At 47.9% G+C, this 27,962-nt stretch overlaps 1 protein-coding gene and 1 pseudogene across 2 annotated transcripts in view; one reads left to right on the top strand and one right to left on the bottom strand.

Annotated features, from left to right (window-relative positions):
- LOC146174041 (uncharacterized) overlaps positions 1-27,962 on the top strand; it is a 264,164-nt gene that overhangs the window by 158,903 nt on the left and 77,299 nt on the right. The gene's annotated exons all lie outside the window — the stretch shown is intronic.
- Positions 4,528-5,205, bottom strand: LOC146174044 (uncharacterized; annotated as a pseudogene).

Genomic DNA, 27,962 nt, shown 5'->3' with positions numbered 1-27,962 from the left:
GTCACAGTGCGGAAGCCATAGTCACGAGCAAAAGACTGGAATTCCTGAGAAACAAATTGTGTTCCATTATCTGAGATGACAACCTCTGGTATGCCATGTCTTGCAAAGAAACTTTTGAGGTGCATAATGACAGTGACACTTTTTGTCGAAGATAGCAAGGCTACCTCTGGGTATCTAGAAAAATAATCTACTACCACCAAATACCAGTTTCCCTCAATATGGCAGAGATCAGCACCTAGCTTTTGCCAAGGACGCTGTGGAGTGGTTGTCGGAATCATTGGTTCCGACTTTTGTTGCCTGTGTTCCGCGCACACTGGGCAATCAGTTACCAACGCTCTCAGCTGGCAACTCAACCCAGGCCACCATACGGACTCTTTGGCTCGAGCTCTGCATTTCTCGATTCCTTGGTGACTCTCGTGCAAGCGCGTCAAGACCTCTGCGCGTAATTTTTGTGGAATCACTAGCCGCACACCTTTGAGTAGCACGCCTTCAGCGACTGTCAGCGTTGCTCTTTCCTGCCAGTATGGACGCAACACCATCGACAGCGATGAGAACTTGGGCCAGCCTTCCAGGCTGAATTTTGTGAGAGTTTGACAGACTTCATCGGCTGCTTGTTCAGCTTTGACTCGTTCAAAAAGGCTAGCCTCGACGGCATTTCTCAAACAGCCCGAAACGAATTTCGCGACTTCGCCAACACTCAGCGCATGAGCATCAATTTGGTTTCCCTGAATCGGGGCTCTAGACAATACATCTGCAGTAACGAGGCTCTTACCCGGGACATGCACAACCGTAAAGCTGAACCGCATAAGTCTCATGCGAAAGCGCTGAATACGAGGAGGCAAAACATCTAAAGGTCATTTTCCCAACAACGTTACAAGTGGTTTGTGGTCGGTTTCAAACACAATTTCAAGACCTTTGATGCACCCTTCGAATCGTTCTGCCGCCCAAGTCATTGCCAACGCTTCCTTCTCAATCTGAGAGTATCTGGTTTCGGCAGGCGTCAGCGAGCGTGACGCAAATGCAACAGGTCTTTTTTCATTGTTTGGTTGAACTTGTATCAATACGGCCCCCAAACCGAATGATGACGCGTCAGCGGAAAGAATCGTAGGGTACTTTACATGATAGTTAGCAATGACGCGCTTCGAAGAGATAACGTCTTTGACGTACGACAGCGCTTGCTCTTGGGCTGGTCCCCACATCCATTCGGAACCCTTCAAAAGCAAGTGACGTAAAGGCACCGTTTTCGAAGCCAAATTTGGTATGAATCTTGCCAGATGATTAGCCATACCGAGCAGCCGTCGAACGTCAGACACGTTAGCTGGCGTCGCCAGTTCTTTGATAGCACGAACTTTTTCAGGATCCGGCTTGATGCCATCTTTACTAAGCACACAGCCATGAAATTTTATCTCAGTTACCCCAAAGGCACACTTTTCTTTGTTTAGCGTAACACCGGCACTGGAGAGACGATCTAAAGTTAGACGCAGGCGTTCGTCATGTTGAGCCTTGTCGTTACCAAAAATGAGCACATCATCCATTAGGTTTATCACGCCTGGGATTCCTTCAAGTATCTGCGACATTTTCCTCTGAAAGATCTCGGGTGCTGACGTTATTCCAAACGGCAGTCTTTGAAAACAGTACCGCCCAACTGGCGTTATGAACGTAGTTAACAACTGGCATTCGGGCGACAACTTAATCTGAAAGAAGCCGGAGTTGGCGTCCAACTTCGAAAACACAGACGAACCACCTAAAAGACCGAAGCTATCATCCACAGTCGGCATGACATAGCGTTCGCGAAGTACACTTTTGTTTAATTGAGTCAAGTCAACGCAAATACGAACCGCTCCAGATGGTTTGAGTACTGGCACAATTCCTGCACACCATTCTGTTGGTTCTTCTACTTTGCGGATCACGCCATCTCGCTCCATACGCTCGAGCTCTTGCTTAACTCGGTCACGCAAGGGTAAGGCTATGCGACGCGCAACATGAATTGCAAAAGGTGTCGAGTTCGGCTTTAGTCTAATTTTGTATTCTCCTTTTATCGCTCCTAGACCACTGAAAAGCTGCGGGTAGGAAGCTTCGACGGCTGTTGCGCTACTGACCGAGTCCGCAAATTTAATAACTTCCAGAGCCTCAAGCGCTGGGAGACCCAAAAGTACGGAGCGTAATGGTGAGACCACGTACACAATTTGCTGTACAGTGTTTTGTTTCCACTGGATAGTGGCATGAAACTTTCCCAAAACATTCAGTGGCTCATTCGACGGGCCTGTTAGGATTAGGTCGCACTTTTCTAGCCTGGTAGGTAAACCGGGAAACGTCGAGGGCACAACAGAAACTTCGGCACCGGAATCAACTTTAGCGAACGCCGCAGTGCCGTTAATGACGACCTGTACATACCGAGAATTAGAGTACTCCCCGTTCACTACGCCAACGAAGAACGCCGCCTTGTCCATATGGAGAGAAGAAAGCTGTACCTTCTTTCCATCACGTGCAGCCTTTTTTCGACATACAGCTGCGAAGTGTCCGGAACAACCGCAGTAGTTGCATTTGGCTGCTTTTGCCGGGCACGAGGCTCTAGGGTGCGTTCCTTGACCGCAGTTGGGGCATGACCCGGGGGTGCCTGGTCGGTAGGACTGGACTCTGGGACGCGGACCTTGTATTCCAGATGAATAGTTCTTTGACGAGCTGTCCGAGTGCTGTCCTGAAGAATACTTTCTGGGCTGTCCTTGGTTGCTGACCGCGTCAAGATTGCCGGTCGCCGTTACCAAGGGTTCGTCGCCGGTTTCTCGCAGTTGCAGCTGCTGTCGTTGGACGGTCTCCTTTAAACGCGCTTTTGCCAAAGCGCTGGCGAGAGTCAAATTCGCATCCATTTGAAGCGACTCAGAGAGCTTAGCGTCCCTGAGGCCGACCACGAACCTGTCGCGAATCATGCGTTCCTTTTCCTGGTAGTCGCACCGGCCCGCCATCGTGTGCAACGCGGTAACGAATTGGTCGACGGACTCTCCAGGTTCTTGAGTGCGACGGTGAAAGCACGCGCTCTCATAAACAAGGTTCCTTGCGGCGACGAAGTGCTCGTCGAACTTCTTTTTGACGACTTCGTATTGCTTCTGTTCTTCTTCAGGTAATGAAAAAGTAGAGAAGATTTCTCTTGCTTGCCTGCCCATCGTATAAAGTAGCGTCCGGACCTGCGCTTCTTCATTCCGCTCATTTAGGCCCGAGGCGAAGCGGTAGTCATCAAAGAGTTGGATCCAAGAAGGCCATTCGGACGTCCGGTCGAACCTTGGCGGAGCTGGAACCGCGAACATGCCGTGGGAGGGCTTGGCTGCGTTGTCCTCTGACATGGCGCCCGTTGACGAAGTTAAGGCAACGCCTCTCAAACGCCAGAGGATCCCACTTCTGACACCATGTCGCGTTCGGTCCCTGGCCGGACGCCGAGCGCGGCCGGGCAGCGGGCAGGAAGGAACTGAGACTTGCCCCGATCCCGGCACGATAACAACAACCCTTTATTTCACGCGAACAGCATCTTATATAGCAAGCACACATGTGACCAGTGACGTCACGGACAGACAATGTTTCAGACGCGGCACAGGCGCTATCAGCACAGCTACTGGCAATTTGCGGCAACAGGGGATTTTCTTAACCCTCCTGATTCAAAACATCATTATTATATTTGAAAAGTACATGCGTTTCCTCTCCTTTCCCGCAATATGTTTGCTTTGGAGATCTCCGCCATCTTTTACTAATAAATAGGCAGAAATATAAGCATAAAGACTTGATTTGAAGACCTAGCTACTGCTAGAGGTACAATTTGAAATGAAAAGTTCCGGGTTATGTAAGGTCACAAAATCTTATTTGAAGTGGAGACATGCCGAGATCATAGGTTATGAAGGATCTACTGTGGGCATATAGAAATATTTTATTAAGTCGCTAGTTAACTGATTTTGTGCAGCCAATCTGCGCAGGCTGTGCTCAAGTCATAGCAATGCAGGTGAGCGTTATATTTATGAATTAGTAGGCAGCAATATGAAAACGCACTGAATGCTATATTTTTTCGGGAACATGCGTCGTTGTATTTTCTATTCTGCATTGCTTATTAAAACCAGCACGAGAGCTTAGGCTGTCTTCTTTGTGGACGAGAAAATAAACCTGAGTGTTAAGATACGAGTAATTATTTCATGACGATCGGCGACGCCTTTCACAATTGCAATCAATCAATCAATCAATCAGTTTATTTCCAGTTTTCTTTACAAAAAACTGAGGGCGGCAAGATAAAAGCAGTCGTTACGACCGCTTGACAAGCCTCGCCACCCCTACAAAGAGGCAGTTTTGTAGCGACTGAAAGGGCGAGATTGATATACACTTGTTGTTACACACGGAAGAAATAGAAGGTAAAAGACGCATACACTCAAAATTATCAGGGTACATCGGACGTCCAGGAATAAAAAGACAGAAAAAGAAAGGAAAAAGAAACATAGTGGTTACATAACATTACAATTCAATACATGTTTGCAGAAGCACAGCACAATCAATTTATTCAAGGAATGTGTTCCGAATAGCTGCGGAAGACATACTCTGCAACTGGTCATAAAACGGTGTGTTTAAATACTTGGGGAGTATATATTTTAGTGTAGAAAGACCGTAATTTGTTCGGCATCGCGGTAAAGAGTAGGTAGGGCTTTTTCGTGTCGTATACGGCGTTTGGTGTCGGGTAAGTACCACCATGTTAGAAAAGAATGTGTTGTTATTGGCCGTAGCTTTTTTTATAGAAGGATGCAAACCTGTAGTCAAACATTTTGTTGATCGGTATTATTTTGTATTGCAGGTAGATCGGACTTGTATGTGCGGCATATGGCACGTTGGCAATTACACGAAGTACTCTTTTCTGCAGAATTGAGATCTTCTGGATGTTAGAAGCTGTGGTTTTTCCCCAAACAAGGAAGCAATACGATACATAAGAATAAAAGAACGCGTAGTAAAGGTGCAGCTTTGTCTTGACAGCAAGAATATACTTATTCCGTGCAATAATCCCGACATATTTAGAGAGAGCTGCGCAGACTTTGCTCACATGGGCATCCCAGGACATAGTGGCTGAAAACACGACACCAAGTGAGGTATATGTTTGTACATACTCAATGGGAGCGTTAGCTAAATAGAGGATTGGCACATTGATTATGTGTTGCCCCTTTGGATGGAATAATAAAGCCTTAGTTTTTTCCTTGTTTATCTTTAATGAGTTTAGCGATGACCAGTCTGATAATGACGTCAAAGTTGTATTTGCGTTGTAGGTTAGTTCTTTAATGTCCCGCGAAGAGAAGAACAAGCTTGTGTCGTCTGTATATATGATGTATTTAACTAAACTGCTTATGTTGGATATGTCATTGATATATATGTTGAATAAAAGAGGTCCCAGAAGGCTTTCCTGGGGTACTCCATTTCTAATTGGAACCATATCAGAAGGGAACTGATTTATAAGCGCATACTGATAGCGAGCGCTGAAATATGATTTAATGAGACAGAGGGCGTGCCCGCGTATGCCATAATGGTCGAGTTTCTTAAACATAGTTTCGTGGTTAAGCGTGTCAAATGCTTTGCTAAAGTCAACGAAGATACCCAAGGTGAGAAGCTGATCTTCGAAGTTATTTAATATGTATTCTTTTTGATCCAGTAATGCGTGCTCAGCTGATCTTTGTTTTGTGAAACCATATTGGCAGTTGGCAATTACGGAGTGCTTCAATAAAAAGTTGTTGTAACGTCGATACATTATTCGTTCTAACCCCTTGGAATTCTAATTGCGAGGTTGTATACGAACGTTCCAGGCTACTTTCTTGCCAGCGTTGTTGACTGCTGCAATGCGAATACTTCACGGAGGTGTTGTCGGTTTAGATGGATATGAAGGTATTCAGTAGGCTAAATCAGTGACACTAAGCAGGGGGTAAATAAGAGCGCAGCTCCACTTCCCGACTGGTTTAGTTCTAACAAATATGCTAGAGCCTGATTGCGTGGCTCCAATTACTTTCGTATATGCTACATTTTCGCAATCAATGGGCAAGAAAGGTTTCATTTTATTGTGCTTAAAATTAGAGTTGGATACGTTTTATTTATACAGTTCTTGTTTTCTCCATGTGTTTTCTGCATGTAGAAGACGGATTTTAGTCTCGTGCGGACCCATAATTTGCTATATTATATTTTAAAATAACAGAACCCGCGCCCAGTGCTTCGTATTATTTGCATTGTAAAACGCGGCGGAAGGGATTTTGGTTTTTAAAGTCAACGTTTGGAGTAAAAACGACTCAGTACTAATAATTGACTCCGTCACCAGCCACATCGCTCTCGCTTTATTTCAGAAAAAGAAGAGTGCATTTTTAGAAAATGTTCCTGATTATAGTTATGTTAATTTCCGCATAGACAAAGTTAAGATTACGTACTCCCCATACACTCAGCGTCTATGTATAGCATTGCCAGATAACGCGATTTTATTTAATCCCCTCAGCAGAGCAAACCTTAAGCATAACTATGAATATCTACTCAGTACAAAAAATCTACTACACACATTTATGCTTCCAATCAAAGAGCGAAATTTAAACTTTTCGCAATGTCTTCAGTCTCTTTGTATTACCGCCAAAAATCATGTGTCTAATACTGCAGCATAGGCATAGTATTTATTGTAAAATATAATTATTGTGGTCTCTAAGCAACCCGGGATTTTGTTCTAACATTTCAGTAAGCATGTGAGAAGTTTCTAGACTGGGTGGTCGCCTGTTATAAATTTTCTATTTGCTTAGCAGTGCAATAATGTATTCATATGAGAAGGGGTAGCTGATTACTACACCAGCGTGATCAAATCTTGTTTTAGTGAAGAGCATGTTCCAGGCAATGGTTGCCTGCGCTTGACTGCCCAGAAACCCGGATGATGGAACTCCATCAACACGTGGATTCTTAATAGGGCGGATAGTTATGCTCTAGGGGAATTCTAACTGGGATTCTCTTGTACGGGAGGCATATGTTCTACCTCTACACCATCGTTGCCTTACAAAGGGAAGCATAGAAGGGGCCGGTTGAAATTTTTCCGGACGTACGTGATGACGATGTTTCTAAGGATGACATCTTAGATGAAGTTTCTGGCGATGCACATGACTAGTGTAATTGGGTAAATACAGGAGAGGCATTTATCATGCAAAGGGTGTAGTCAAACTGGCGATGTTGACTTGCCTAAGCCAAAAACGCGTGAACAACCTGCAGCCTGAATTAGAAAGTCAGCAGCTACTAATCTAACCCCTTGATGTAATGAAAAATTGCGACATCCAGCCGTCCCGGTAAAATGATCATGATGAATTATCATTAAATTTCCGAAGTATGAACTGTGATGGGTTGAGACAGCATTGATTGAGAAGTAGGCGGTGATGCACTTCAGTGATCATTACGAATGTACCTGAGTGCAACCACTGGAAGGTCGAAACTGCTTTTTGATGCTGAAAATTGGTATGAGTAAACCAAAACATCGCTCACATGTGTGTGAAGTATTGGGAATATTAATAAAGATATTTCTTGTCTTTCCTGAACCTGTTTCGACTTTTCTATTCTTTCTGTTCTGCTCAGTGTGAGCGCGAGTCCTCGTTCTCAAAGAAAAAATATACGGATCAATGGATACCATAAATCCACAAATATAAATCCGCTGCGTTGAACCCTTGAACGTGGAGGTTATTTAGATAGAAACACCATAGAGGAAAGTGTTGGATAACTGCAAATATGTCGTATATCAATAGAGACAGCTGGCAGCGGATATTGATCATCGAAAGTGCTCAATATTGACACTTCGTCTCTGACACGTCGACGGCAATATATGTAAGAGACAAACGGAGTGCTGACGTCGCTTAAAAACCTAGATAGAGGGGCGACATCCTTATACGCTCTTTTAGAAACAGTGCATTGATTGCGGTGCACAGAAAATGTGGTCTGCACAACGGAAGTTACGCATTTGTAGCCTTTACAGAGTCCATGTGGCTCTGTAGATGCTTCCTGCCATATATTCGTGACTCCTAGGAATACTTTTTAGGGCACCAAAATCCATCCTCGAGACCCCCCTTAATTATCTTAGTCTTCCTCTCACTTCGCGTTCTATCTCAACAAAGGCTTTTGCAATGACAAGTTGTCAGCACAAATAAGTGCCCTACGTAAAGTTATAAGATAAGCAAGCCATACGAAACAATCCGGTCACGTCCAAAAAGACAAAAGAGCATAGAATCGGTAGTGAGTGCGGGAGTAAAGAAAAGCAATCTATGATGTTAGCAACCTGCCTTTCTAGGAGAGCCAAATAGTGCTGACGCATACTTATCCGTAGAACCGTGGCTAATGTCACAGGGCCCTCTAAGTTTACACTGTTCTCTGTGCCACTGATTCATACACTTTTTACATGAAGCCAAAAAGGCAGCGGCATGCTTAGCAATCATACGAAAAATTGAAATCCATAAAATCTTTTCTTATAGTGTTTGCTTAGGGGAAGCGCAATGAATTCATCAATTAGGTTATTACATCCTCGTCTGACATCAGTCAAGCCGACTGTCTTGTTACAAACTGAAGAAGGCAGGTTTTCGAAAAAAAAAGAGGCTCGAAGAAGACCACGTTGATATCCCGCTATCAAGCACTTTTGTTGTTTTAAAAGCGTTATGGACAGCACTAGGATTGCTGTCGAAAAACAGAGACCATCGAAACAGCTGCATACATGATGTTTGCCCTGAAGAGCAGCGGTTTTATTTGAAACCTTGCATTTCCGCTGTTCACGTCGGTGTAGAGTGTTGGTGGCTTGAGACCTTCAACGACCAATGAACCGAATATTAACAGGGATAAGACCAGTTCTGACCTTGTTTTCGGCTTGAAAAAAGAAGCTCATTTAGGCGCTGCCTGAAGTTTCTGCTGCTTCTTCAGATTCAAGCGATGCACAGCTGCCGAATGTTTCTTCCGAGAATGTGGTTGGTGAAATATTCTAGCATCAGCTTTTAAAATGAAGCGAATACTACTACATGCATTCAGAAAATGTGCGTTTTCGAGCTAACCAAGGGTCTCCCTTAATTATAGGAATATATATTTCATTTCTTGGTGCTCTCAACACAAAAGCCTGCTTAGAATAAGCTACTTGGCTGTGGAGGAATTTGTAATTATTAATACGCTTAGAGCCGTCCTAAAATGCAACAAAGAAGGACTGTTTATGGGAAAGCCTTCAATTCTGAACCATGCCTATACTATACGTGTAAAATTGTAGTGTGCCATGCCTCTGCACTTCACGTCATATTTTGTGAGAAATATAGTTATGATTGTTAAAACGCGTTATCATTAAAGATACCGTTAGTCAGAAACTCTAGCGTCAGTGTTGCAATAGAGAAGAAAAGGGAATGGTGTTGGCAGAAGGCTGATATCAGCTGGCATGCCAGGGTATAGATTTTTCAGTGGTTCGCGGCCCCTAAAGACACCACATATTATCAGAAATTCGACCGAAGCTTCCAACTTGGGTCGCAAATTTTAGGAGGAAATGTAGAAAAAATCAACCTTCCAGTACTCTTTAATACCAAGCCAGGCACCCTACAACTCTGCCATGCAGACCAGTAAAAACTACTTCGCCAGATCGTGACCTATGTCGGGGGCTCTCCTAAGCTATCTAGTCGTACTCTCGAAGATGGAGCTTAGGAGTGCTCCATAATTGTTTTGCCCGTTTTTCAGCTTGATTGAGTAGTAGCGGTTAGATTGAGCTGTAAAATGATAACAAAGGCGGTATTTTCTGCACTACGTGATGTGTGCATATTTTCGTGTATCGTTCCAGAAGGACATATGCTAAAACCTTCGCGCGTTGAGCTACCGTCGAGGCAGCTCAGATGTTTAGCTGACCTATTAACCGTTTTAGAACGCGCATCTCATCGGCTAGTAGTGATACCAAATATATTTTGCATTACATAATCAAGAAATATTACAAAGAGTATGAAAAAACATAAAAGTAGCATAACTGGTTTTATTACAACCCAACGCTTCAGACGTCGCAAGGCTAGCTTTGTTAAACCTACTGTGTACATCTTGCGTACATATTTGGCAGCGACCGTGGTGTTTGTATATAGAAGTGAAATTCGTGCACTAATTCAGCACTTGATACGATTGCTGAAAGACAACCGAATTTAACACTCTCAACTAAAGGCGTCCATGACTGGTTTACGATGAAGATCTCCTCTTAGTCTACATTTTGTTTGAGGTTATTTGAATTATGAATTTTCAGTTCGTCCATCTCCTTTCATATCTTGTTAGTCTATTTGGCCCATATTCGTATTGTGCCGAATATTCCACCTTATCAGCTTTCGAGTGGTGGAGTGGATGTTGCCCTTAGCGCAATTATCTTTTTCCTACCAGAAAGCTATTTTTAGTATGATCGAACCATCGGCTGAGTCGCAGCATCTAAATAATTGCTGACTGAAAAGTAATGAACTTAGCGATCATATTTTTGGCATGGGCTCAACTGCTTTATTGTAGGTAACGAAAATTTGCAGTCGGCCTTTCTATGCTCGCGAATGTTTTGCATTAAAATGTAATTGTAATGAACTATCGTCCGTAATATAAGAATTATTAGCTGTGACTGAACAGTAACTTTATGTATTGTAATTGATATTTCCGGTTGATTCTCTGTATGAGGGCGCATGACTACCAAAATCTTTCCATCAGTAGCAAGACATCCACGAAGACGCAGTAAATTCAAATCGTTATGCAAACCACAACTATCTCTTGATGTAGATTTCCGGATCAGACCTTAATTGGAGATTCGCTTGGAAACGTGTAACGTCATTCTGGCTGCATTTCATGTTACTTTCGCAGTGCACATGGATATTATATATGGAATATACCGCTGAGTCTATGTCGATTATGGCGGAAAATTATAATATCAAACATTTGCAGCAAATAACACTCTTATATACGCCTTGAAACAAGTTGTGGCTTCCCTAGTATACGCATGTAACCACTTGTTGCGAGGAATTAAACAGCTGGGCTATTGTAGAATTCTGGAAACAAATATTTTTAACTGCTTTCGTTAATTTTCATATGAAAAATCAGTCGAAGCAGTCGTGAAATTTCGCTGAAGACGATCAATTTTGCAGTTGTGTTCGCGAAACTTGACTGTTGCAATATTGGCTCTTTCTCAAATGTTGAATCTCTAAACACTGTTCATAATATTTCACCAGTAGAATTTCGGTCTGCATTTCACAATCTCAGGAGCTACACATGCCGTTTAGAGGCTCTCGTCGCATGGAATCGTTCTCATGGAATGCTGGCGTGGCCGCTGTTTTTAGCACTTTATGCGCCAGCATTATCATCATCATCAGCCTGACTATACCCACTGCAGGACGAAGGCCTATCCTATATTCCTCTAATTAACCCGGTTCTGTGCTAGCTGCATCCACTTGACCCCTGCGAACTTCCTAACCTCATCCGCCCACCTAACTTTATGCCGCCCCCTGCTACGCTTTCCTTCCCTTGGAATCCAATTTGTTACCCTAAGCGACCATCGGTTATCCTCTCTTCGCACTACATGTCCTGCCCATGTCCATTTCTTCTTCTTAATGTCCACTAGAATGTCGGTAACGAGTTATTTCTCTGACCCACTCTGCACGCTTCCTATCTGTTAACGTTACCCCTACCATTTTTCGTTCCATAGCCTTCTGGGTTGTCCTCAAGTTAAGTAGAACTCTCTTGGTTAGCCTCCACGTTTCAGCCCCATAGGTGAGTACAGGCAAGATGCAACTGTTAGCAGTATCACTGTGTAATAATTCCTCTAAATACCTGAAAAAGGGGACGCCGTACTGGGCGGTTTAAAATTTTCCCAACCATAATAGCAGCATCCGTACACATTTTATTGCAGAAAACATGTAGTACAATCATTAAAATGAGTCTATTTTTCCGGCCACGTGTTGCACATTATAAACTGTTGGATACACATAATAGACACGATGATGCAATTTTAGGCTTTTTTGTATTGTTGAGCAGTGCACGCCCTAATAAACACACTAAGTTTTCCAGTATTACGATGGCAGATTCAAAATATATAAAACACTGTGTTGTTTCAGTCAAAATGGCCTCGACTTCTTGTTCGTGCGACAGTCTGTTACTTAAGAATCCGAAGCCAAATTTTGGCGTCCGATGCTATCCGAGGTCTTACAAACACATTTAGCAGCAACGAATGAAAATGCTTGAAAATAGAATCCCTCTTCGGTAATATTTATTGATTGATTGGTTGGCCCACAGGAAGGGAAAGGCGCAGTATCTGTCGCACTTGTTTCTGTGGACACTTGAACCGCGCAGTAAGGGAAGGGAGGAATGTGGGAGTGAAAGTGGGTAGAGAGAAAGAGGAGCCATAGTGGAGAGCTACGGAGTAATTTCGACCACCTGGGGATCTTTAACATGCGCTGCCATCGCACAGCACACGGACGCCTCTTCGTTTCGCCTCCATCGAAACGCAGCCGCCGCGGTCGGGTTCGAACCCAGGTACTCCGGCGCAGTAGTCGGGCGTCTTACCACTGCACCACCCCGGCGGAAATATTGCTGTCATAAATTTTCACTGAAATTATTTATTCTAGATAGTCGGCTCCATAGCGCGTATTCTAGAAAATATTCTCAAGGCGTCGAAGACTGAAGTGTTTTTTTCAAGGGGATATTTTCGCCCGTAAACATTTTTCTGAGGATGCATTCGCGTTCCCTGTATACGTGTACTCACTCGTAAATGAAGAAGAAATTAGAAAGCATTGAAAAAAGCGCTCTGTTCAGTTCGTCGTTTAGGTCTGGTGTGAAAATGACGCCATATATGTTGCATGAATTAGTATATGTAGAGGCAATAAGAAACGGGAGGAAAAAATTGTAGGACGCGTCATGTGCAACCTAAGTTTATATCGCTCCAATCAGCTGCATCGCGGGATCAGATTACTCGGGATAAAGAAGCAAACTACCAATTAGTTTTGTTTTTTACCGAAGTATGTGGATACTATTTAACAAGGCCTTAGATTATTATTTCACTAGGTAATTACGTAATTCAGGTAAATATGTAATTAGGTACGTCTTTATAATTTAAGATATAGTCCTAAATAATTTTCGAACACGTGAGCAGCGCGCTTGAACATTGATTTCTCATGCACACCACCCCCGGCGTTCCATATACTTTCGAACGCACCATATTGCTTGGCATTTCTAAGATAGGCAAGGTGAGAAATGTTGAATAATATGAACACGCTGAAAAGTTTACCGGTGCAGATATATAACAGCGAATAGGCAATACATACTGGACTATTGATCACTAACCTTGTTAATGGTAAAATGTTCAGTCATATACGGAACCTATAAAGCAAGAATGGACTTGTTGAAAACTTCTCTGTTCTATGCTTTTGTTCCAACTCTAGCGCGTCAGTGTTATCTCTTTTGTTGTCAGGAATTGGTGGGCATATGAAATCTGGATAAGCTGCAAAAACATGCTCAAGAGCAGTAAAATAGAGTTTTAATTGCGAAACATTTTTTGCCGATATGATCGTAGCATGTTAGAATAAATTCTTGGCATTTTTTGTTGGCTGAACTGAAATGGCTACGGATAGGTGGGAATATCAAATGAGCAATGGGGATATAAATAAGCAATATTCCTAATAAATTATTTAGAAAAGAGCAAATTATTTACATGAGGTGGACACGGATACGAATGACTATACCTTTTCAAAAGGCTCAAGTCGATGCAAAGTGCACCCCTGTCCGTAGCCCATGTGGGGAGGCCATAATGAGATCATGCGTGATTTGCAACGAGCTAAGTGGCTGCCCAAATTTATCCGATCGTTCCGATTTCTTGCCCATATGGGAAGCCCAAATTGGACTGCGTACATTCGGTCCAGGTTGCCGAATGTGGACAGCTTATCGATATCCCCATTGAGTCCTATATTTTACAGATGAGGGCCGCCCCAGCCGACAATCATTTTGATACTCATGCCGGTTAACCGCTGCAAAACCTAAAAAGTGCCGCTGCGGCTTCTACTCCGGCGAGACCTGTTCAGCGTTGCCCATGAATTACCCTAATAAGTCGAATTTGACATTGTACAATTTTCGTCATTATTGGATTTCGGCACATATAATGCTCCGGCTTTCCGGGCCTGCCGCTCTACGATGGCCGGCAGACAAACTAAAACAAAAAGTACACACTATGCGCCACGGATTGAAGCCATCAAGATAGTTTGGAATGAAAGCACGTAAAACACATGAGAGGAAACGTCTGCCTCTGTTTTCGAAATCGCCGGCAGAGGACAGTAAAAAGAAAACAAAATGCGGTTTGGCGTTAATCTTTCAAGCGGTTGTGGAGTAAGACTCGAGGGAATGTAAAAGCAATATAAAACATCTGGAGAGATATCAGAGCTTAGCCATTGCACGTCGAACCGCCGAGTATAAATACACAATAACAAACAAGAAAAATAATGACACGCAAAACTGAACGCACAAGCTTCGTGCACACTGGGGATGAGAAACACCACTGCGTCTCGAATTAAACTAAGACTTGGTTATTGCATTCGGAGAAAGGGGCTAATGTTGCCACTTAATAGTGGCGGAGACAACGCCATGCCTTCTTTGCTACACGAAGTTAAAGCCTTTCAGCAGCTAAAAGCATTAAGGACGCTGCATTCCGGCGGGCTTTCGAGTTCGTTGCCTGGTTTAGCTGAGTTTTAGAAAATATCAGTATATATCTGTAAGATGGCGTCAGATAAAGTGGTAGTGCGTTTTGCGATGACCGAGAATAGTCTGATGATCAACCACCCTTCATGCCTTTTTCAAGGCGCAGCATAGACCCAGGGAAAGGTATTACAAGGTGCTAGTTAGTTCAGTATAATTATATTTTGAAGCAAATGTACAAGAAGGACATTGAGGATGGCGTCGAGGTCGGCGAGGAAGCAGGGCGATCAAGACCAACACGATCTGCGCGATGCTGATTCCCCAACTGCTTCTTCTTCATCACCGTCCAGCGAAGGGGTCTATCTTCTTCTTCACAATGCCCCCCAGAGAAAAAGGAGCCATCCTGGTGACTTAAGGGGACGAAGATACCATGGGGTCGTAGAACGGCTTAAGGCGCTGCACATGAACAGTTTCATGGCCGCGGCGTCGCAAATCGAAGGATGGCGTAAGCGGCTCAACAATATATTTCACTGAAGAAGTGCGCGGTGGCGCTGCGGTCGCCGACGAGAGGGGACGTGCTTCTCATCGGCCCCTGCTATTATGCCAATTAACGCAGTGTTAATTTACAGTTACCGCAATATATTTGGTACCAAAGTGTGCGCGAAGGTGCGGGGCATCGACCGGTACCAGTTTTGACCAAGCGGTACGTGATTATCCCGATTTACGAGGACTTTTCTCTGGTGCGGTGCGGACTTTTCTCTAAGCCTAACGTCGGCCTACCACGAGTACGGCCACCGGTGGTGACGGGCCCGGCCGCTAGGCCTAACCCGGCGACGAGTACGACCAAGATGGCGTCCGAAATGGAAGCGTCCGAAATGGAAGTGGCCACGTCGATGGGAGACAACATGCCGTCAGCACCGAGCATCGGCAGTCTCGGCGGGCGTACGTGCATTGAAGTTCAAGGAGAGGACATTACACCGGAAGAAGTCGAAGGCTGGTCGGTCTCCGGCAAGCGCGTCAAGCAGATCATGGCCGGCAAGGAAAACGGTGAGTCCGCCGCCATTACTCGCCAGTCTAGACCCAAGACTAGGGCCAGCTTTGCTAAGAGAGTTGCAGCCTCGGTAACGAAAGCGGCGAGGATGCCGATGGACATGCCGAAGGAAGACACTAAGATAGTCATGAGACCACGGGGAGGTCTCAACGTAGCGAGAACTGAGGTTTCAATAATTATGTCGGCCGTCATGACGGCGGCTCGAGTAACGAAGGAAGAAGCCAAAGCAGACACCATCTGCACGAACGCGCAGCAAAACATCATCGTGGTCAGCACCCCGGACGAGAGGCGTGCCACGCTGTACTCTAAGGTCAAAACCCTTAACGTAGGAGACAGGCCATACGAAGTCAGCGCCTACCGAACGGCGCCGGACGGCACGGTCAAGGGAGTCATCCGAGGCATAGCCGTAGACGACACCCCGGAGGAGATAGCCGAAAACATCGTGAACCCGTGCAACCCCCTAGCGGTGGAGGCGCACAGAATCGGCAATACAACCACGGTGATAGTACTCTTCGCAGGAGAGAAAGTACCGAACTACGTCAAGTATGGCTCGATATTAGTCAGGTGCGGGCTTTACCGCAAGCACTTTGACGTGTGCAGGCAATGCGGCAAGATCGGCCATAGAAGAGACGTATGCCCGAATCCCAACACCAGAGTATGCTTCGGCTGCGGAATCGCGAACCCCAGCGAGGATCACAAACGCGAATGCAAGCCCAAGTGCAGGCTCTGTGGGGGACAGCATCCAACGGGCGAGAGGGAATGCAAGAACAAGTACAAGATGCCGTATGTGCTCAAAAAACGGCAATGGGAACGCAAGATGGAAGCCAAGCAGCAACAACTGGATCCGAAAAGCTTTCCGCCGCTGCGAGAGCCGTCTGCCGAGAGACCCCGCGGAGATTCGAGGCAGCGCGACAGCAGCCGCAAGAGGGACAACAGCAAGGGAGGCAGGAGCGCCAGCCGCCACAGACCGTCGCAATCGGGGGAAAGAGTCGCCTGGGCCGAAACAGTCAAGGCAAACATGGCAGAGAAGAGACAACCACCGGCCCAAAACGCCACGAAGAACTTCCAAGAAGAGAACGGGGTGGTAATAAAAGCCCTAAGAGACGAGAACGAGAAGCTAAAGCAGAGAATCGCCGAACAGGACGCAACCATCAAGGAAATCAACGCGAAGCTAGCGACATTAATTGCGATGCAGCAAAAGCAGCAGCTGCTGCCGAAGCCCGCACAAGAGAGGAAACAAGAAGAGATAACCGAGGACGAACCAGAGGTCGAGGTGGACCCGAGAGCCACGAAAGCGGCGGGACCGGCTCCCAAGAGGAGAGCCATAGAGGGCGCCAGGGAACGAAAGACAATGGAGAGAATCGAAAAACAGGACGACAGACTCGACCGTCTCGAGGCGATCAGCAAGGTAACCAACGAAAGCCTTACTGCGCTCACGCAAACGGTTCAGCAGATGACAACGAACATACAGAGCACGATCCAGAACATGATGGCGCAAACGCAAGCACAGCTGCAGACGCAGATACAGGCAAAAATACAAGGTATGGAAGCACAGATCACCGCCAAACTGCAGCAATCATGGACGGGACAGCACGTGCAGCAACATCCACACCACCAGTGAGAGACCTCTTGGTCTGGCACTGGAACTGCAACGGCTTTACCGGCAAGAGAGCGGTGCTGCAGCAACACTTGCAGCAACTAACGAGGAAACCAGACGTCATAATGATTCAAGAAACACACAGCGAAGAGACGCCGAGACTGCCGGGCTACCGGTCGCACGACAGCCCGCCGAGCAAAAGGGACACGTCCAAGGGCAAGGGCAGAGGGGTCTGCACCTTCGTTAGGAAAGGGATCACCTTCGTGGAACACGAAATGATCGGAAGAAGCGCCATCGAACACTGCACGGTGGAAGTAATCACGGGCAAGAAGAGGAAGGAGAGCACTTTCCTGGTGAACGTCTACAGCAATCCGTCCCACGGACAACAGAAATTCAAGGCACTGCTCCACAAGGCAACTTCAGTCGCGGGGAGCAATACGCTCGTAGTGTGCGGAGACTTTAACGCTCCGAGCCAAGACTGGGGCTACCACAGAACGACAGTCAAGGGGAGAGAGCTGATGCAAGACGCCACCGACGTCGGACTGAACCTAATCACGGATCCGGCCTTTCCCACCAGGATTGGCACTTCTGTTACGAGAGACACAACTCCGGACCTTACCTTCGTCAAAACTGACGGAGGATCAAGAGAAGCGAAATGGAGAAACACGGGCCAAGAGCTGGGCAGCGATCACTACATCGTGGAGGTCGTCGTACCGCTCGAAGGCCAAGGCAACACCGGCATAAGGAAGCATCGCATTACGGACTGGGACGCCTTTCGAAAGGCGCTATCCGCGGTGCAAGAGGACATTACGGACATCGAGCAATGGGCGGCCAACGTCGTTGAGACGACGGAAGGAGCCACCAAAGAGCTAGAGACGGACGAACGGATAGACAAGATGGACAGTCGGCTGGCCCACCTGATAGAAGCCAAGCAGTCCATAAAGGCGAGGTGGCAGAAGCGACGAACCAACCGAAGTCTAAGGAAGAAGATCGCCGAGCTCAACAGGCAGATCGAGGTCCACTGCAGGGTGCTATGCACCCAACAGTGGAACGAGGCCTGCAACGAAGCCGACGGACAGATGCACAAGGGCAAGACGTGGAACATGCTGCGGAACCTCCTCGACGAAACCAAGACCAAGGGCCACCAACACAACAACCTGGCCAGGATCCTACACAAGGCAATCTGCGAACACGGGGAAGACGAGGTCAAGCGGCGCTTGGACGCCAAGTACCTGCCGACCACCCCCACGGAAAGACACCCGGATTACCAAGGCAAAGAGAACGAGACGCTAGATCGCGACATCCAGACCTGGGAAGTCAGAGTTGCCCTGCAGAATCTCAATGGAAGGTCTGCCGCGGGTCCCGATCGAGTGACCAACAGAGCGCTCAAGAACCTCAACGAAGCGGCCATCGAAACGCTCACGAACTTCTACAACAAGTGCTGGCAAGAAGGAAGGCTACCCAAGCAATGGAAAGCAGCCAAGACGATCCTCATCCCCAAGCCTGGCAGGCCACCCAACATAGAGAACCTCAGGCCGATCTCGCTCACTTCGTGCGTGGGAAAGGTCCTCGAGCACGTTCTCATGAACAGGTGGCAGCGTTACCTGGAAGAATCGGAGTTTTACCCAAATTCCATCATCGGGTTTCGGAACAAACTCGGGACGCAAGACGCCATGATCTTACTGAAGAACGAGATCATCGACGATACGACGGGCACCAAGGACAACAGAGCCGTACTCGGGCTGGACTTGCAGAGCGCCTTTGATAAAGTGAGGCACTCGGCTATCCTGGCCCAAGTATCCAGGCTAAACATGGGCAGGAGGACATACCAGTACATAAAAGACTTCCTGACGGAACGGACCACCGAAATCTGTGCGGGAGACCTGCAGCTCGAAGAGAAGAAGCTGGGCAGCGTCGGAACTCCGCAGGGGTCGGTAATCTCCCCGCTACTCTTCAACCTCGTGATGATCGGGGTGGCCACCCGGCTAGAAAGAGTAGCGGGAGTCCGGCACACCATCTACGCCGACGACGTTACGCTATGGGTACCGGGAGGAAGCGACGGACACATCGAGACAACGCTGCAAGAAGCGGTCAACGCCATCGAGGAGCAGCTGGACGGGTCTGGACTCGTTTGCTCTCCAGCCAAGTCAGAACTGCTGGTGATTCCCCCGAAAGGATCGGGCAGGAAAAGAAAGAATATGGAAGTCAAGTACGAGCGTCCCAAGATCACGGTCAAGACGGCAGGAGGACAAGTAATACCGGAGGTCGAGAAGATTCGAGTACTCGGGCTGCTCATCCAGCGAAACCGAGCCAACGGTGAAACGGTCAACAAGCTCGCGGGCAAAGCGGCTGCGGCAATGAGACTCATCAAGAGGGTGTCCAACAGAAAAGCGGGGATGAAGGAGGAGAGCCTGACTAGGCTCGTTCAATCCTTCGCAGTTAGCCACATAACGTACGTGGCCGCCTTCCACAACTGGAGGCCGAGTGAACGTAACAAGATAGACGCCACCATACGCAAGGCATATAAGGCGGCACTCGGTCTCCTCGGGAGCACGAGCACCGAAAAATTCATGGCGCTGGGAGTCCACAACACGCTGGACGAAATAGCCGAAGCACAGAGAACGGCGCAACTCGAGCGTCTCTCTGAAACGAGAACCGGAAGACAGATACTGCGGGACCTTGGCCTCGAACCGAGGGAAGGCAAGCAGCAGAAAGACGTACCTATACCAGATAGCATCAACAGAAAGCTCAGGGTCTTCCCGATCCCGAAGAACGTGAACCCCGAGCACAACAGGGAGCGGAGGTTGGCGAGGGCCAGGGCTCTCGTAGACCTCCACGCCAGAGAAGAAGGCGCCGCCTACGTGGACGCGGCGGAGTATCGAGGGAACACCGACGCATACGCGGCGGTGGTTGTCGGGGCATCGACGGGTGCAACGAAGACCGCGGTGAGCGTCCGGACTCGAGAAGCGCACCGGGCGGAGGAGGTGGCCATCGCCTTGGCCGTTTCCGACCCCGGATGCACTACAGTGTTGTGTGACTCTAGAACGGCAGTGAAGAACTACGCCAAGGGTAGGGTATGTAGTGAGGCCGCGCGCATACTGCGCAAGGCCGAAGACATCGAACGCAAAAGTCCTGTGGTGATCAAGTGGTTTCCGGCCCACATGGGCAGTGACGTGTCGGAACGCGGAAACGTGAACCACAACGAGACGGCCAACTCGGCCGCGCGAGGACTAACCAACCGCGCGGCTGCAAGCACGGCCGACTCGGAGTCTTGGTCGCGGCGCAGTGCCAAGGACAAGATGACCACCTTCAACGAAATAGTGAAATGGTACAGACTGAACAGACAGACTATGCCGCCACCTCACCCGGGGCTTACCCGGAAGGAGGCAGTGTTATACAGACAGTTACAGACAGGGTCCCTGCTTACCCCGGTGCTAGCTAAGCACATGTGTCCGAGTGTGCACGCGAGCGACATGTGTAGACTATGCGCGAAGGAGAGAGCCACCGCGGCTCACATCCTTTGGGACTGTAGAGTAAATCCGCGCGAAGCCAGCGAGAAGACGACGATCCCGCCGCAGCTAGAGGCTGCAACGAGGAGCTGTGATCAAGAGACACAACTCAAGGCCGTCCAGCAGGTCTCGGCAGCTCTAGAGAGGCAGCGACCGAGCGAAACCGAGGAGAGGGGGGGCAGCACCCCCAAGAAGGGGGCGGCGGCCCTCTCGAACCCGCGGAAGTAGCGAGGGACGTAACAAGACCTCAAGGAGCACAACGCACGAGACTGACGTAGTGGCCGCGTCGCGGTAAAAGCTTGTCCTCCCTGCGTGGAGGGAGCCTAACCGATTCTGCAGGCATTTTAAATAAAAGTTGTTCTCTCTCTCTCTCTCGAAGAAGTGCGCTCGACGACGCGGTAGGGCCCATGATACTTGGAGAGCAGTTTTGTTGAGAGGCCGGGGCTGCCGGATGGAACCCATAGCCACACGAGTAAGCCGGGCTCGAGGTGTGGTGCATTCTTCTGATTGGTGTCATGGCGATATTTTTGGCGCCACTGAGAGTAAGTTGTGAATGTGCGTGCAATCTGGCAGCATTCTTCTGTGTGCTGTGCTGCTTCGGTCACTGTGGTACATTCTGATGCGTCAGGGTTGTAGGGGAGGACAATATCAAGGGGAGCGGATGGATGCAGACCGTAAAGCAAAAAAAGAACGCAGAGAAACCCGTGCTGAATTGCGTAGCAGTGTTCTACGCATAGGTGATATAAAGAAGGACAATGTCCCAGTTTGTGTGGTTGGATTCGACGTACTTCGCGAGCATGTCACCCAGGTGTGATTCAATCATTCAGTAAGGCCGTTTGTTTGCGGGTGTAGGCGGTGCAAGTCCAGTGATTGATTTTGCACTGAGCGAGCAGGGCTTGAACGACGTGAGATTTTGGCCTCTGTCGCTGAGCAATTCACGAGGAGCACCGTGACGGAGAATAAAGTTCTTCAATAAGAAACCGGCCACATCTCGGGCTGTTGCAGCTGGGAGCGCGGTGGTTCCGGCATATTGCATCAGGTGGTCGATGCAACAATGACTCAGGGATTGCCGTCAGCTGTGTACGAAAGAGGGCCATAGAGGTCACTTTCAATGTGGTCGAAGGGTCTAAGCGGGCATGTGAGAGGCTGTAACTCACCAGCCGAATGGTGAGAGGCCGGTGTGTGGGGTTGCCAAGTCAAGCATGATGGAACGTACCTAAGAACCGACTTGTACATACCGCGCCAATGGTAGTGAAGACAGATTCGAGTGTACGTCTTGAAAACTCCGGCGTAACCGTACTGCAGATCGGCGTGAAAAGCTGTATACATTTGAGTCCGTAGATGGCGCGGAATCACGAGGAGCCATTTCCGTCCATTAAAATTGTAGTTGCGCCAATAAAGGAGATGATCCCGAATCTTACAGTGGAAAGCTTGATGGTGAGGGGTGCTTGATGAGGTAATCACTGAATTGTTGGAAATGTAGTCAATAAGGGATGCGATCCATGGATCTTTTCATTGCTCGGTGGGCATGCCACTGATGTCGAGCGAAGATGCCGCGGAGTCCGAGACGGAGAGGCTGACAATGTCGGCTGGCAGCAGTGAGCGAGACAAAGCGCCGGCGTCTGCATGCTTGCGACCAGATCGGTAAATAACCCGGATGTCATATTCTTGTAGACGAAGAGCCCAACGTTCCAAGTGGCCGGCGGGTTCCTTGAGCGATGAAAGCCAGCAGAGGGCATGGTGGTCCGTGACTACATCAAACGAACGGCCGTAAAGGTAAGGGCGAAACTTTGTGAGGGCGCAGATGGTGAGCAAGCTCTCCTTTTCTGTTACAGAGTAGTTCGCTTCGACTTTGGTGAGAGCACGGCTGGCGTAAGCAACTACGTATGCACCGAAGCCATGGGGGCGCTGAGCATGATATCACAGCGCCGATGCCGACACCAATGGCGTCTGCATGCGCTTCGGTGGGCGCCTCAGGGTCAAAATGGCTCAGGATGGGCGGGGCTGTGATGAGGCGGCGCATTGCGTTGTAGGCGTCTTCGCATGCTGGTGACCATTGCCGAGGAGCTGAGTCAGCGGGGCAACAATGGAAGCAAAGCTCCGTATAAAACGCCGAAAGTATGAGCACAGGCCCAAAAAACTTAATTGCTTGATGGTAGTAGGCTTCGAAAACTCAATCACAGCTCGAAGTTTGGCGGGATCAAGACCTATGCCCTCCTTGGACACAACGTGGCCTAAAAGGGTCAGCTCACGAGCAACAAAACGACAGTTCAAGTTGAGCTGCAGGCTGGCGTTTGCAATACATGCCATGATCTGCTTCAGGCGGGAGAGGTGGGTAGCAACGCCCGGCGAGAACACCACGATGTTGTGAAGGTACAGAGGCACGTCTTCCACTTCAGGCCACACAGTATAGTATCCATCATACACTCGAAGGCGGCAGGGGCATTACAGAGACCGAAAGGCATGACGGTAAATTCAAAGAGGCCATCGGGGATGACAAATGCGGTATTAGGGCGATCTTCCGCAGCCATGGGCACCTGCCAAAAGCCTGATCGTAAATCGAGCGAAGAAAAGAGTTCAGCATCTTGTAAGCAGTCCAACGCGTCATCTATACGCGGAAGGGGTCGATGTCTTTCCTCGCGATTTTGTTTAGGCGAAGGTAGTCGACGCACAAGCATATAGAACCGTCTTTCTTCCTCACCGAGACAACAGGGGAGTTCCACAGTTTGTTAGACGGCTCATTCGCGCCATTCTGAAGCATAGTATGACTTGGGCTTCAATAGCTCGGCGCTCGGTTGCAGACACTCGATAGGAGCGCTGGCGCAGATTTCGCATGGGAGCCGGTGTCAATGTTTCTTGAGGTAACAGCGCGGAACGTGGACGGAAGCACAAGATTACAAGACGACACATCGAGCGCTGACTCTCAACAACGTTCATTTTGGGAAACCCACAACTTCTTATACCCTTACGCCACACATCATGTACAAGTAACTGATATTGCGGTAGGAATTATTGAGGTAGTAGCCGTTGGTTTCTTCGCTACACTGCGGCTATGCGCCTTAACAAAACGCTTGCGTCGCTTCGAGTTGCCACAGCGGGGAGCCATATTTCATGGCAATTGCCTGCCATTTGTCAGCGAAATTGGCGGTGCCCAAGGAGGATAGACATAATCATTTGCAGAACGAACTTATTTGTCTGAAGCAATAAGAAGTTCCTCTAGGATGTACTGGCCAGCTGGAGTACAGCATATCCGATCCCTTTGGGTTAGATTTGCCTGTTCGGCAATCTCTGCAAGCAGGTTCATGCCACTGTGCGCGTACAGCTCTTTGAGAGATGTGTATTTCGGCAGACCCATAACAATGCGGATGGCTTCTCGTTTGAGCTTTTCAAGGGTTTCAAACTGCCTTCTTGTGATGAGGTGGAAATTGTATGCATACATGATGCGGGAGCTGAGAAGGGCTAACATTAGCTGGCAGGTCTCCTTCTCCTTTGTATCGCACTGGAGACTGTTTACTCTGCTAATGAGGCGTAGGGTGTTTTGAATTGTTAACTTACTTTACTGACCCATGTTGTGCCCTTTGTGTCTTGGTGAAACTACGCCCCTCGAATTTGTATGGTAGACTGGCGTCGAATAAGTTGGGCGGACATGTATAAAGTATATAATATTCGGACTGATTCCACCTGCCTGCCTGTGTGGACCATTAAGAACTACAGAGTATTCAGTCTTCTCCGGCGATGCCGGCATGCCCGCTATGGTTAAGATATCTCCGATGGTATCTCGGCTTTTTTAAGAGAGCCTGCTTTTGTTCACCCACAGAGCTTCTCGTTAGCCAGATGGAGATGTCGTCTGCATACAAGGCATAATGCAGGGACGGAATAGCTGCAAGGAGCGGCGGAAATCTCGCATTACAAGAATGAATAATTTGGGCGAAAGAACCGCGCCTTGCGGTACGCCGGTGTTGTTGGGCCTTGGATTAGGATTACGCGCTCCGTTCGGGGTAACAATTCGAGCATCAAGACTGAGGAGTCCACCATAGCGATAGCACTCGCTTTCATACACCACATGGACACACGTGATGAACATCACACCACTCTTTCATGTACAATAATCACAGATTCATGAGCTGCGTGTCATGCCTTCGCGAAGAATATATTCTTTGGAGGCCTCGCTTGTGCTTTCCCCTATAAACTGTGACATTTCCTATCGTTTAAATCGTTAAAGGTCAGCGGCCTTAATGGGGCCCTGACACCCCCCTTGAAACAACATAGCAGAAGACACCAGAGGATTTACCACCAGAAGCGTGCTGGTGCCGTTTTTCATGTCAAGGATGGCAAACGGCAACGGTAGATGGTGGTGGCATACAATGTTAGAGGGCACAAGGAGCTCTGTGGTGGCTGTGGGCGAAGAGGCATTGAGGGCAAAGAGAACCACGCTAAAGGGTGGGATGGCTGTGTCATGAGCGACGAGGATTTTGGCCGCATAAGAATGACATGGCTTGTGGAGCATAGCATCAGACGGCGTATCACTAGGTTCAATGAGCTCTACGTAAGGACCACAGCAGTTTGCAATAGCTTGATGCTGAGACAGGAAATCCCAGCCGAGAATGACAACATGGAAACATGTGGAGAGGACAACGAATTCTATACGGTACAAGGCACCAGCAATGACGACGCGAGCACTGCAGTTATCGGCTTTCTACTTCAAGAGGATGCAGTACGAAGTGATAGTTATACGAGGGGCGTAGTCACTTTTCGCAGAGAGTGGCAGAGTATATGGCTGATAACAGATACAGCAGCACTGGTGTTGAGGGGCGCAAGAATATGAACACCTTCAACGATGGCAGCAATGACATTCGGGCAGGAAGACGAGGACTGAAGTTCTATCGAATACGCAGTTTTTGTCTCACGAGCGTATTCCGGCTCAGCAGCTGATCGTCCGCACATTGGCGAAATGGAGCGATGGCATGGTGAAGTCGAATTACGACAGAGGAAGTGCGGAGGTTCAGAAAGCGCTGCAGGTGGACCCAGCGGAACGGGGGGGGGGGGGGGTCAAATAAGCTGACACAGGCCATGCAGCAATGGTCATAGATAAGTGGCCCCGGCAGTTGCTTGCAGTGCGGCCAGGGTTGCCGCAAATTTGATGAGACATGAGGCAAAGAAGGAGAAAAGCTGTTGGGGGCGAATGCACAGGGGCCGAAGCAGAGGCATATGCCGGCGCAAGAGGAGGACTTAGATACAACTCCGGTATATGTACTACAGAGTGCCTCAAAAGGAGCTGGGGCGAATGCTGGAGTGTATCTCAGTGCGCAACGCTAAAAGATGGAATTGTAGGTGCAGTGAAGGACAGGGAGGTTGCGATCGCATCTTTTTGAGGACCAGAATTAGCGACGGCTCCATACACTTATTGCTGGTTGCACGGTGATGCTCTGGAGCAAGGCCAGCTGGTGACTTCCTCACAGATGGCAGCACAGACAGTTCCCGCACGACATCCTCCTGTACAAAAGCCTTGATTTCTGCGGAGGCCAAATGGCTCCCGTTGCGCGGCCAGTCCAGCACGCGAACCATCAGGCAGGCGTTGAATTAAGACATGATCCCTGCGCAGCTCGTGATAGCTTTGGAAAACGTTGTAGGCTTTCTTGAGTGCAGTGGGATCCCTGGAAATGAGCATGTTAAAGGCGCCATCATCTACTACCGCATGGACAAGGCATATATTATCGGCCTCGTTTCTCGCTGGTTTAACGCACCGACACATGTCTACAATGTCCTCAATGTACCTCGTGAACATTTCACCGACCAGCTGCGCTCGCGACCGAAGACGCTGTTCTGTTCAGGGTTTGCGAACAGCAGGGGGACTCAAGACATCAGAAAATTTGGCATTGAAGTTCAGCCAGGTGGTAATGTCCGACTCGGGGTTTCGAAACCACAGATTGGCTACGTAACTGAAGTAAAAGATAATTTTGCTGAGTTTGCGATTGTCTTCACAGTTATTGCGACGGCTGGCTTGTTTGTAGGAGAACAATCATTGACATTGTCATCGCTGCTATTACCGAAGGTAGCGGGGTCTCATTTACATAGGGTACCACTGCAGGCGACGGGCACAGATGGATGCAGGGGGGTCGGCTCCGTCATTGGGGTGGTCAGCGGTTGGCTGTGACGTTCCAGTGGGAAAATGATTCTGGGAACCGTGGATGTACCGCCACCAGGTCAAAACAGGACTTAATGGTTTGGTCCGTTGGTTATACTGCCAATATATCTGACATAGCAGTCTAGAAATTCCAGAGTATTTGAAGTTCTTTCGAGAGATAATGCGTTTTCTAAGCTAAAGTGCATTTTCTGTGCGTTTTACTTTTCTCGAAAAGGAATACTTAGCATCTTATACTAAAATTAGGTTTCAAAATATTTTTGTTCTTTATGAAGCTTATGTTAGTAAGAAGTTACTGCCATGCAAGTTTAAAAAATACTGATGTCACCAGTGCTTCCCAGCATAATCACATTTACTAGAAACCATTTTATTTGCTGACATGTGTGGACATTACCATACGTAAAAACTGCAAGGAAACAGTGTTATAATAGAGACCTTCAATTTTGCATTACTGTATAGTCTACATTTGCGCACACATACTTCTAAATGTCATCACTTGGGGCGCGCTTATGTAAACTTCTGCATACCCAAGAGGTACGGGCCGGAAAGTAAGCATGATTCATTATTCACTGAAATAATGAAGTAAGAATTTAACGTGCGAAGAGAAAGAGGCTGAAGCTCCAATAGCACTAGATATCTTTCAGAAAGGCAAATACATCATTCGCAGTTGTTAAAAAGTGTTATGCTAAAACTGGGAGAGGGCCGTATATTTGCCTCTGCATATAAGTTTCCCACTGCGATCTCAAACGATGGCAAGCAAATATATCTGCTGGAGGTCTTGCCACGCCGGCTTCTCTGGAAATAAGTCCACTCATCAATAGCTCTATGTGTCGTCAGCGGGGCCGCTGAGGAGGTCCCGGAACAGTTGGTTCAAAGAGGTTAAGCTCTGAATTTGAATCTGGTCCCACGAAGGTACTATAGAAAGTTTATAACGAGACTGCCCCCTCCGTACAAATTTGCTCTTTGAGCAACAATCTATATCGGATTGGGGTGGCAGCAAATACTGTC

The sequence above is a fragment of the Amblyomma maculatum genome, chromosome 11 (assembly GCF_055883805.1).
Source record: "Amblyomma maculatum isolate TAMU_Amacu chromosome 11, ASM5588380v1, whole genome shotgun sequence".
NCBI lineage: Eukaryota > Metazoa > Arthropoda > Arachnida > Ixodida > Ixodidae > Amblyomma > Amblyomma maculatum.
Note: the sequence above shows the minus strand (reverse complement) of the source record. Positions and strands in the feature narration are given on the sequence as shown.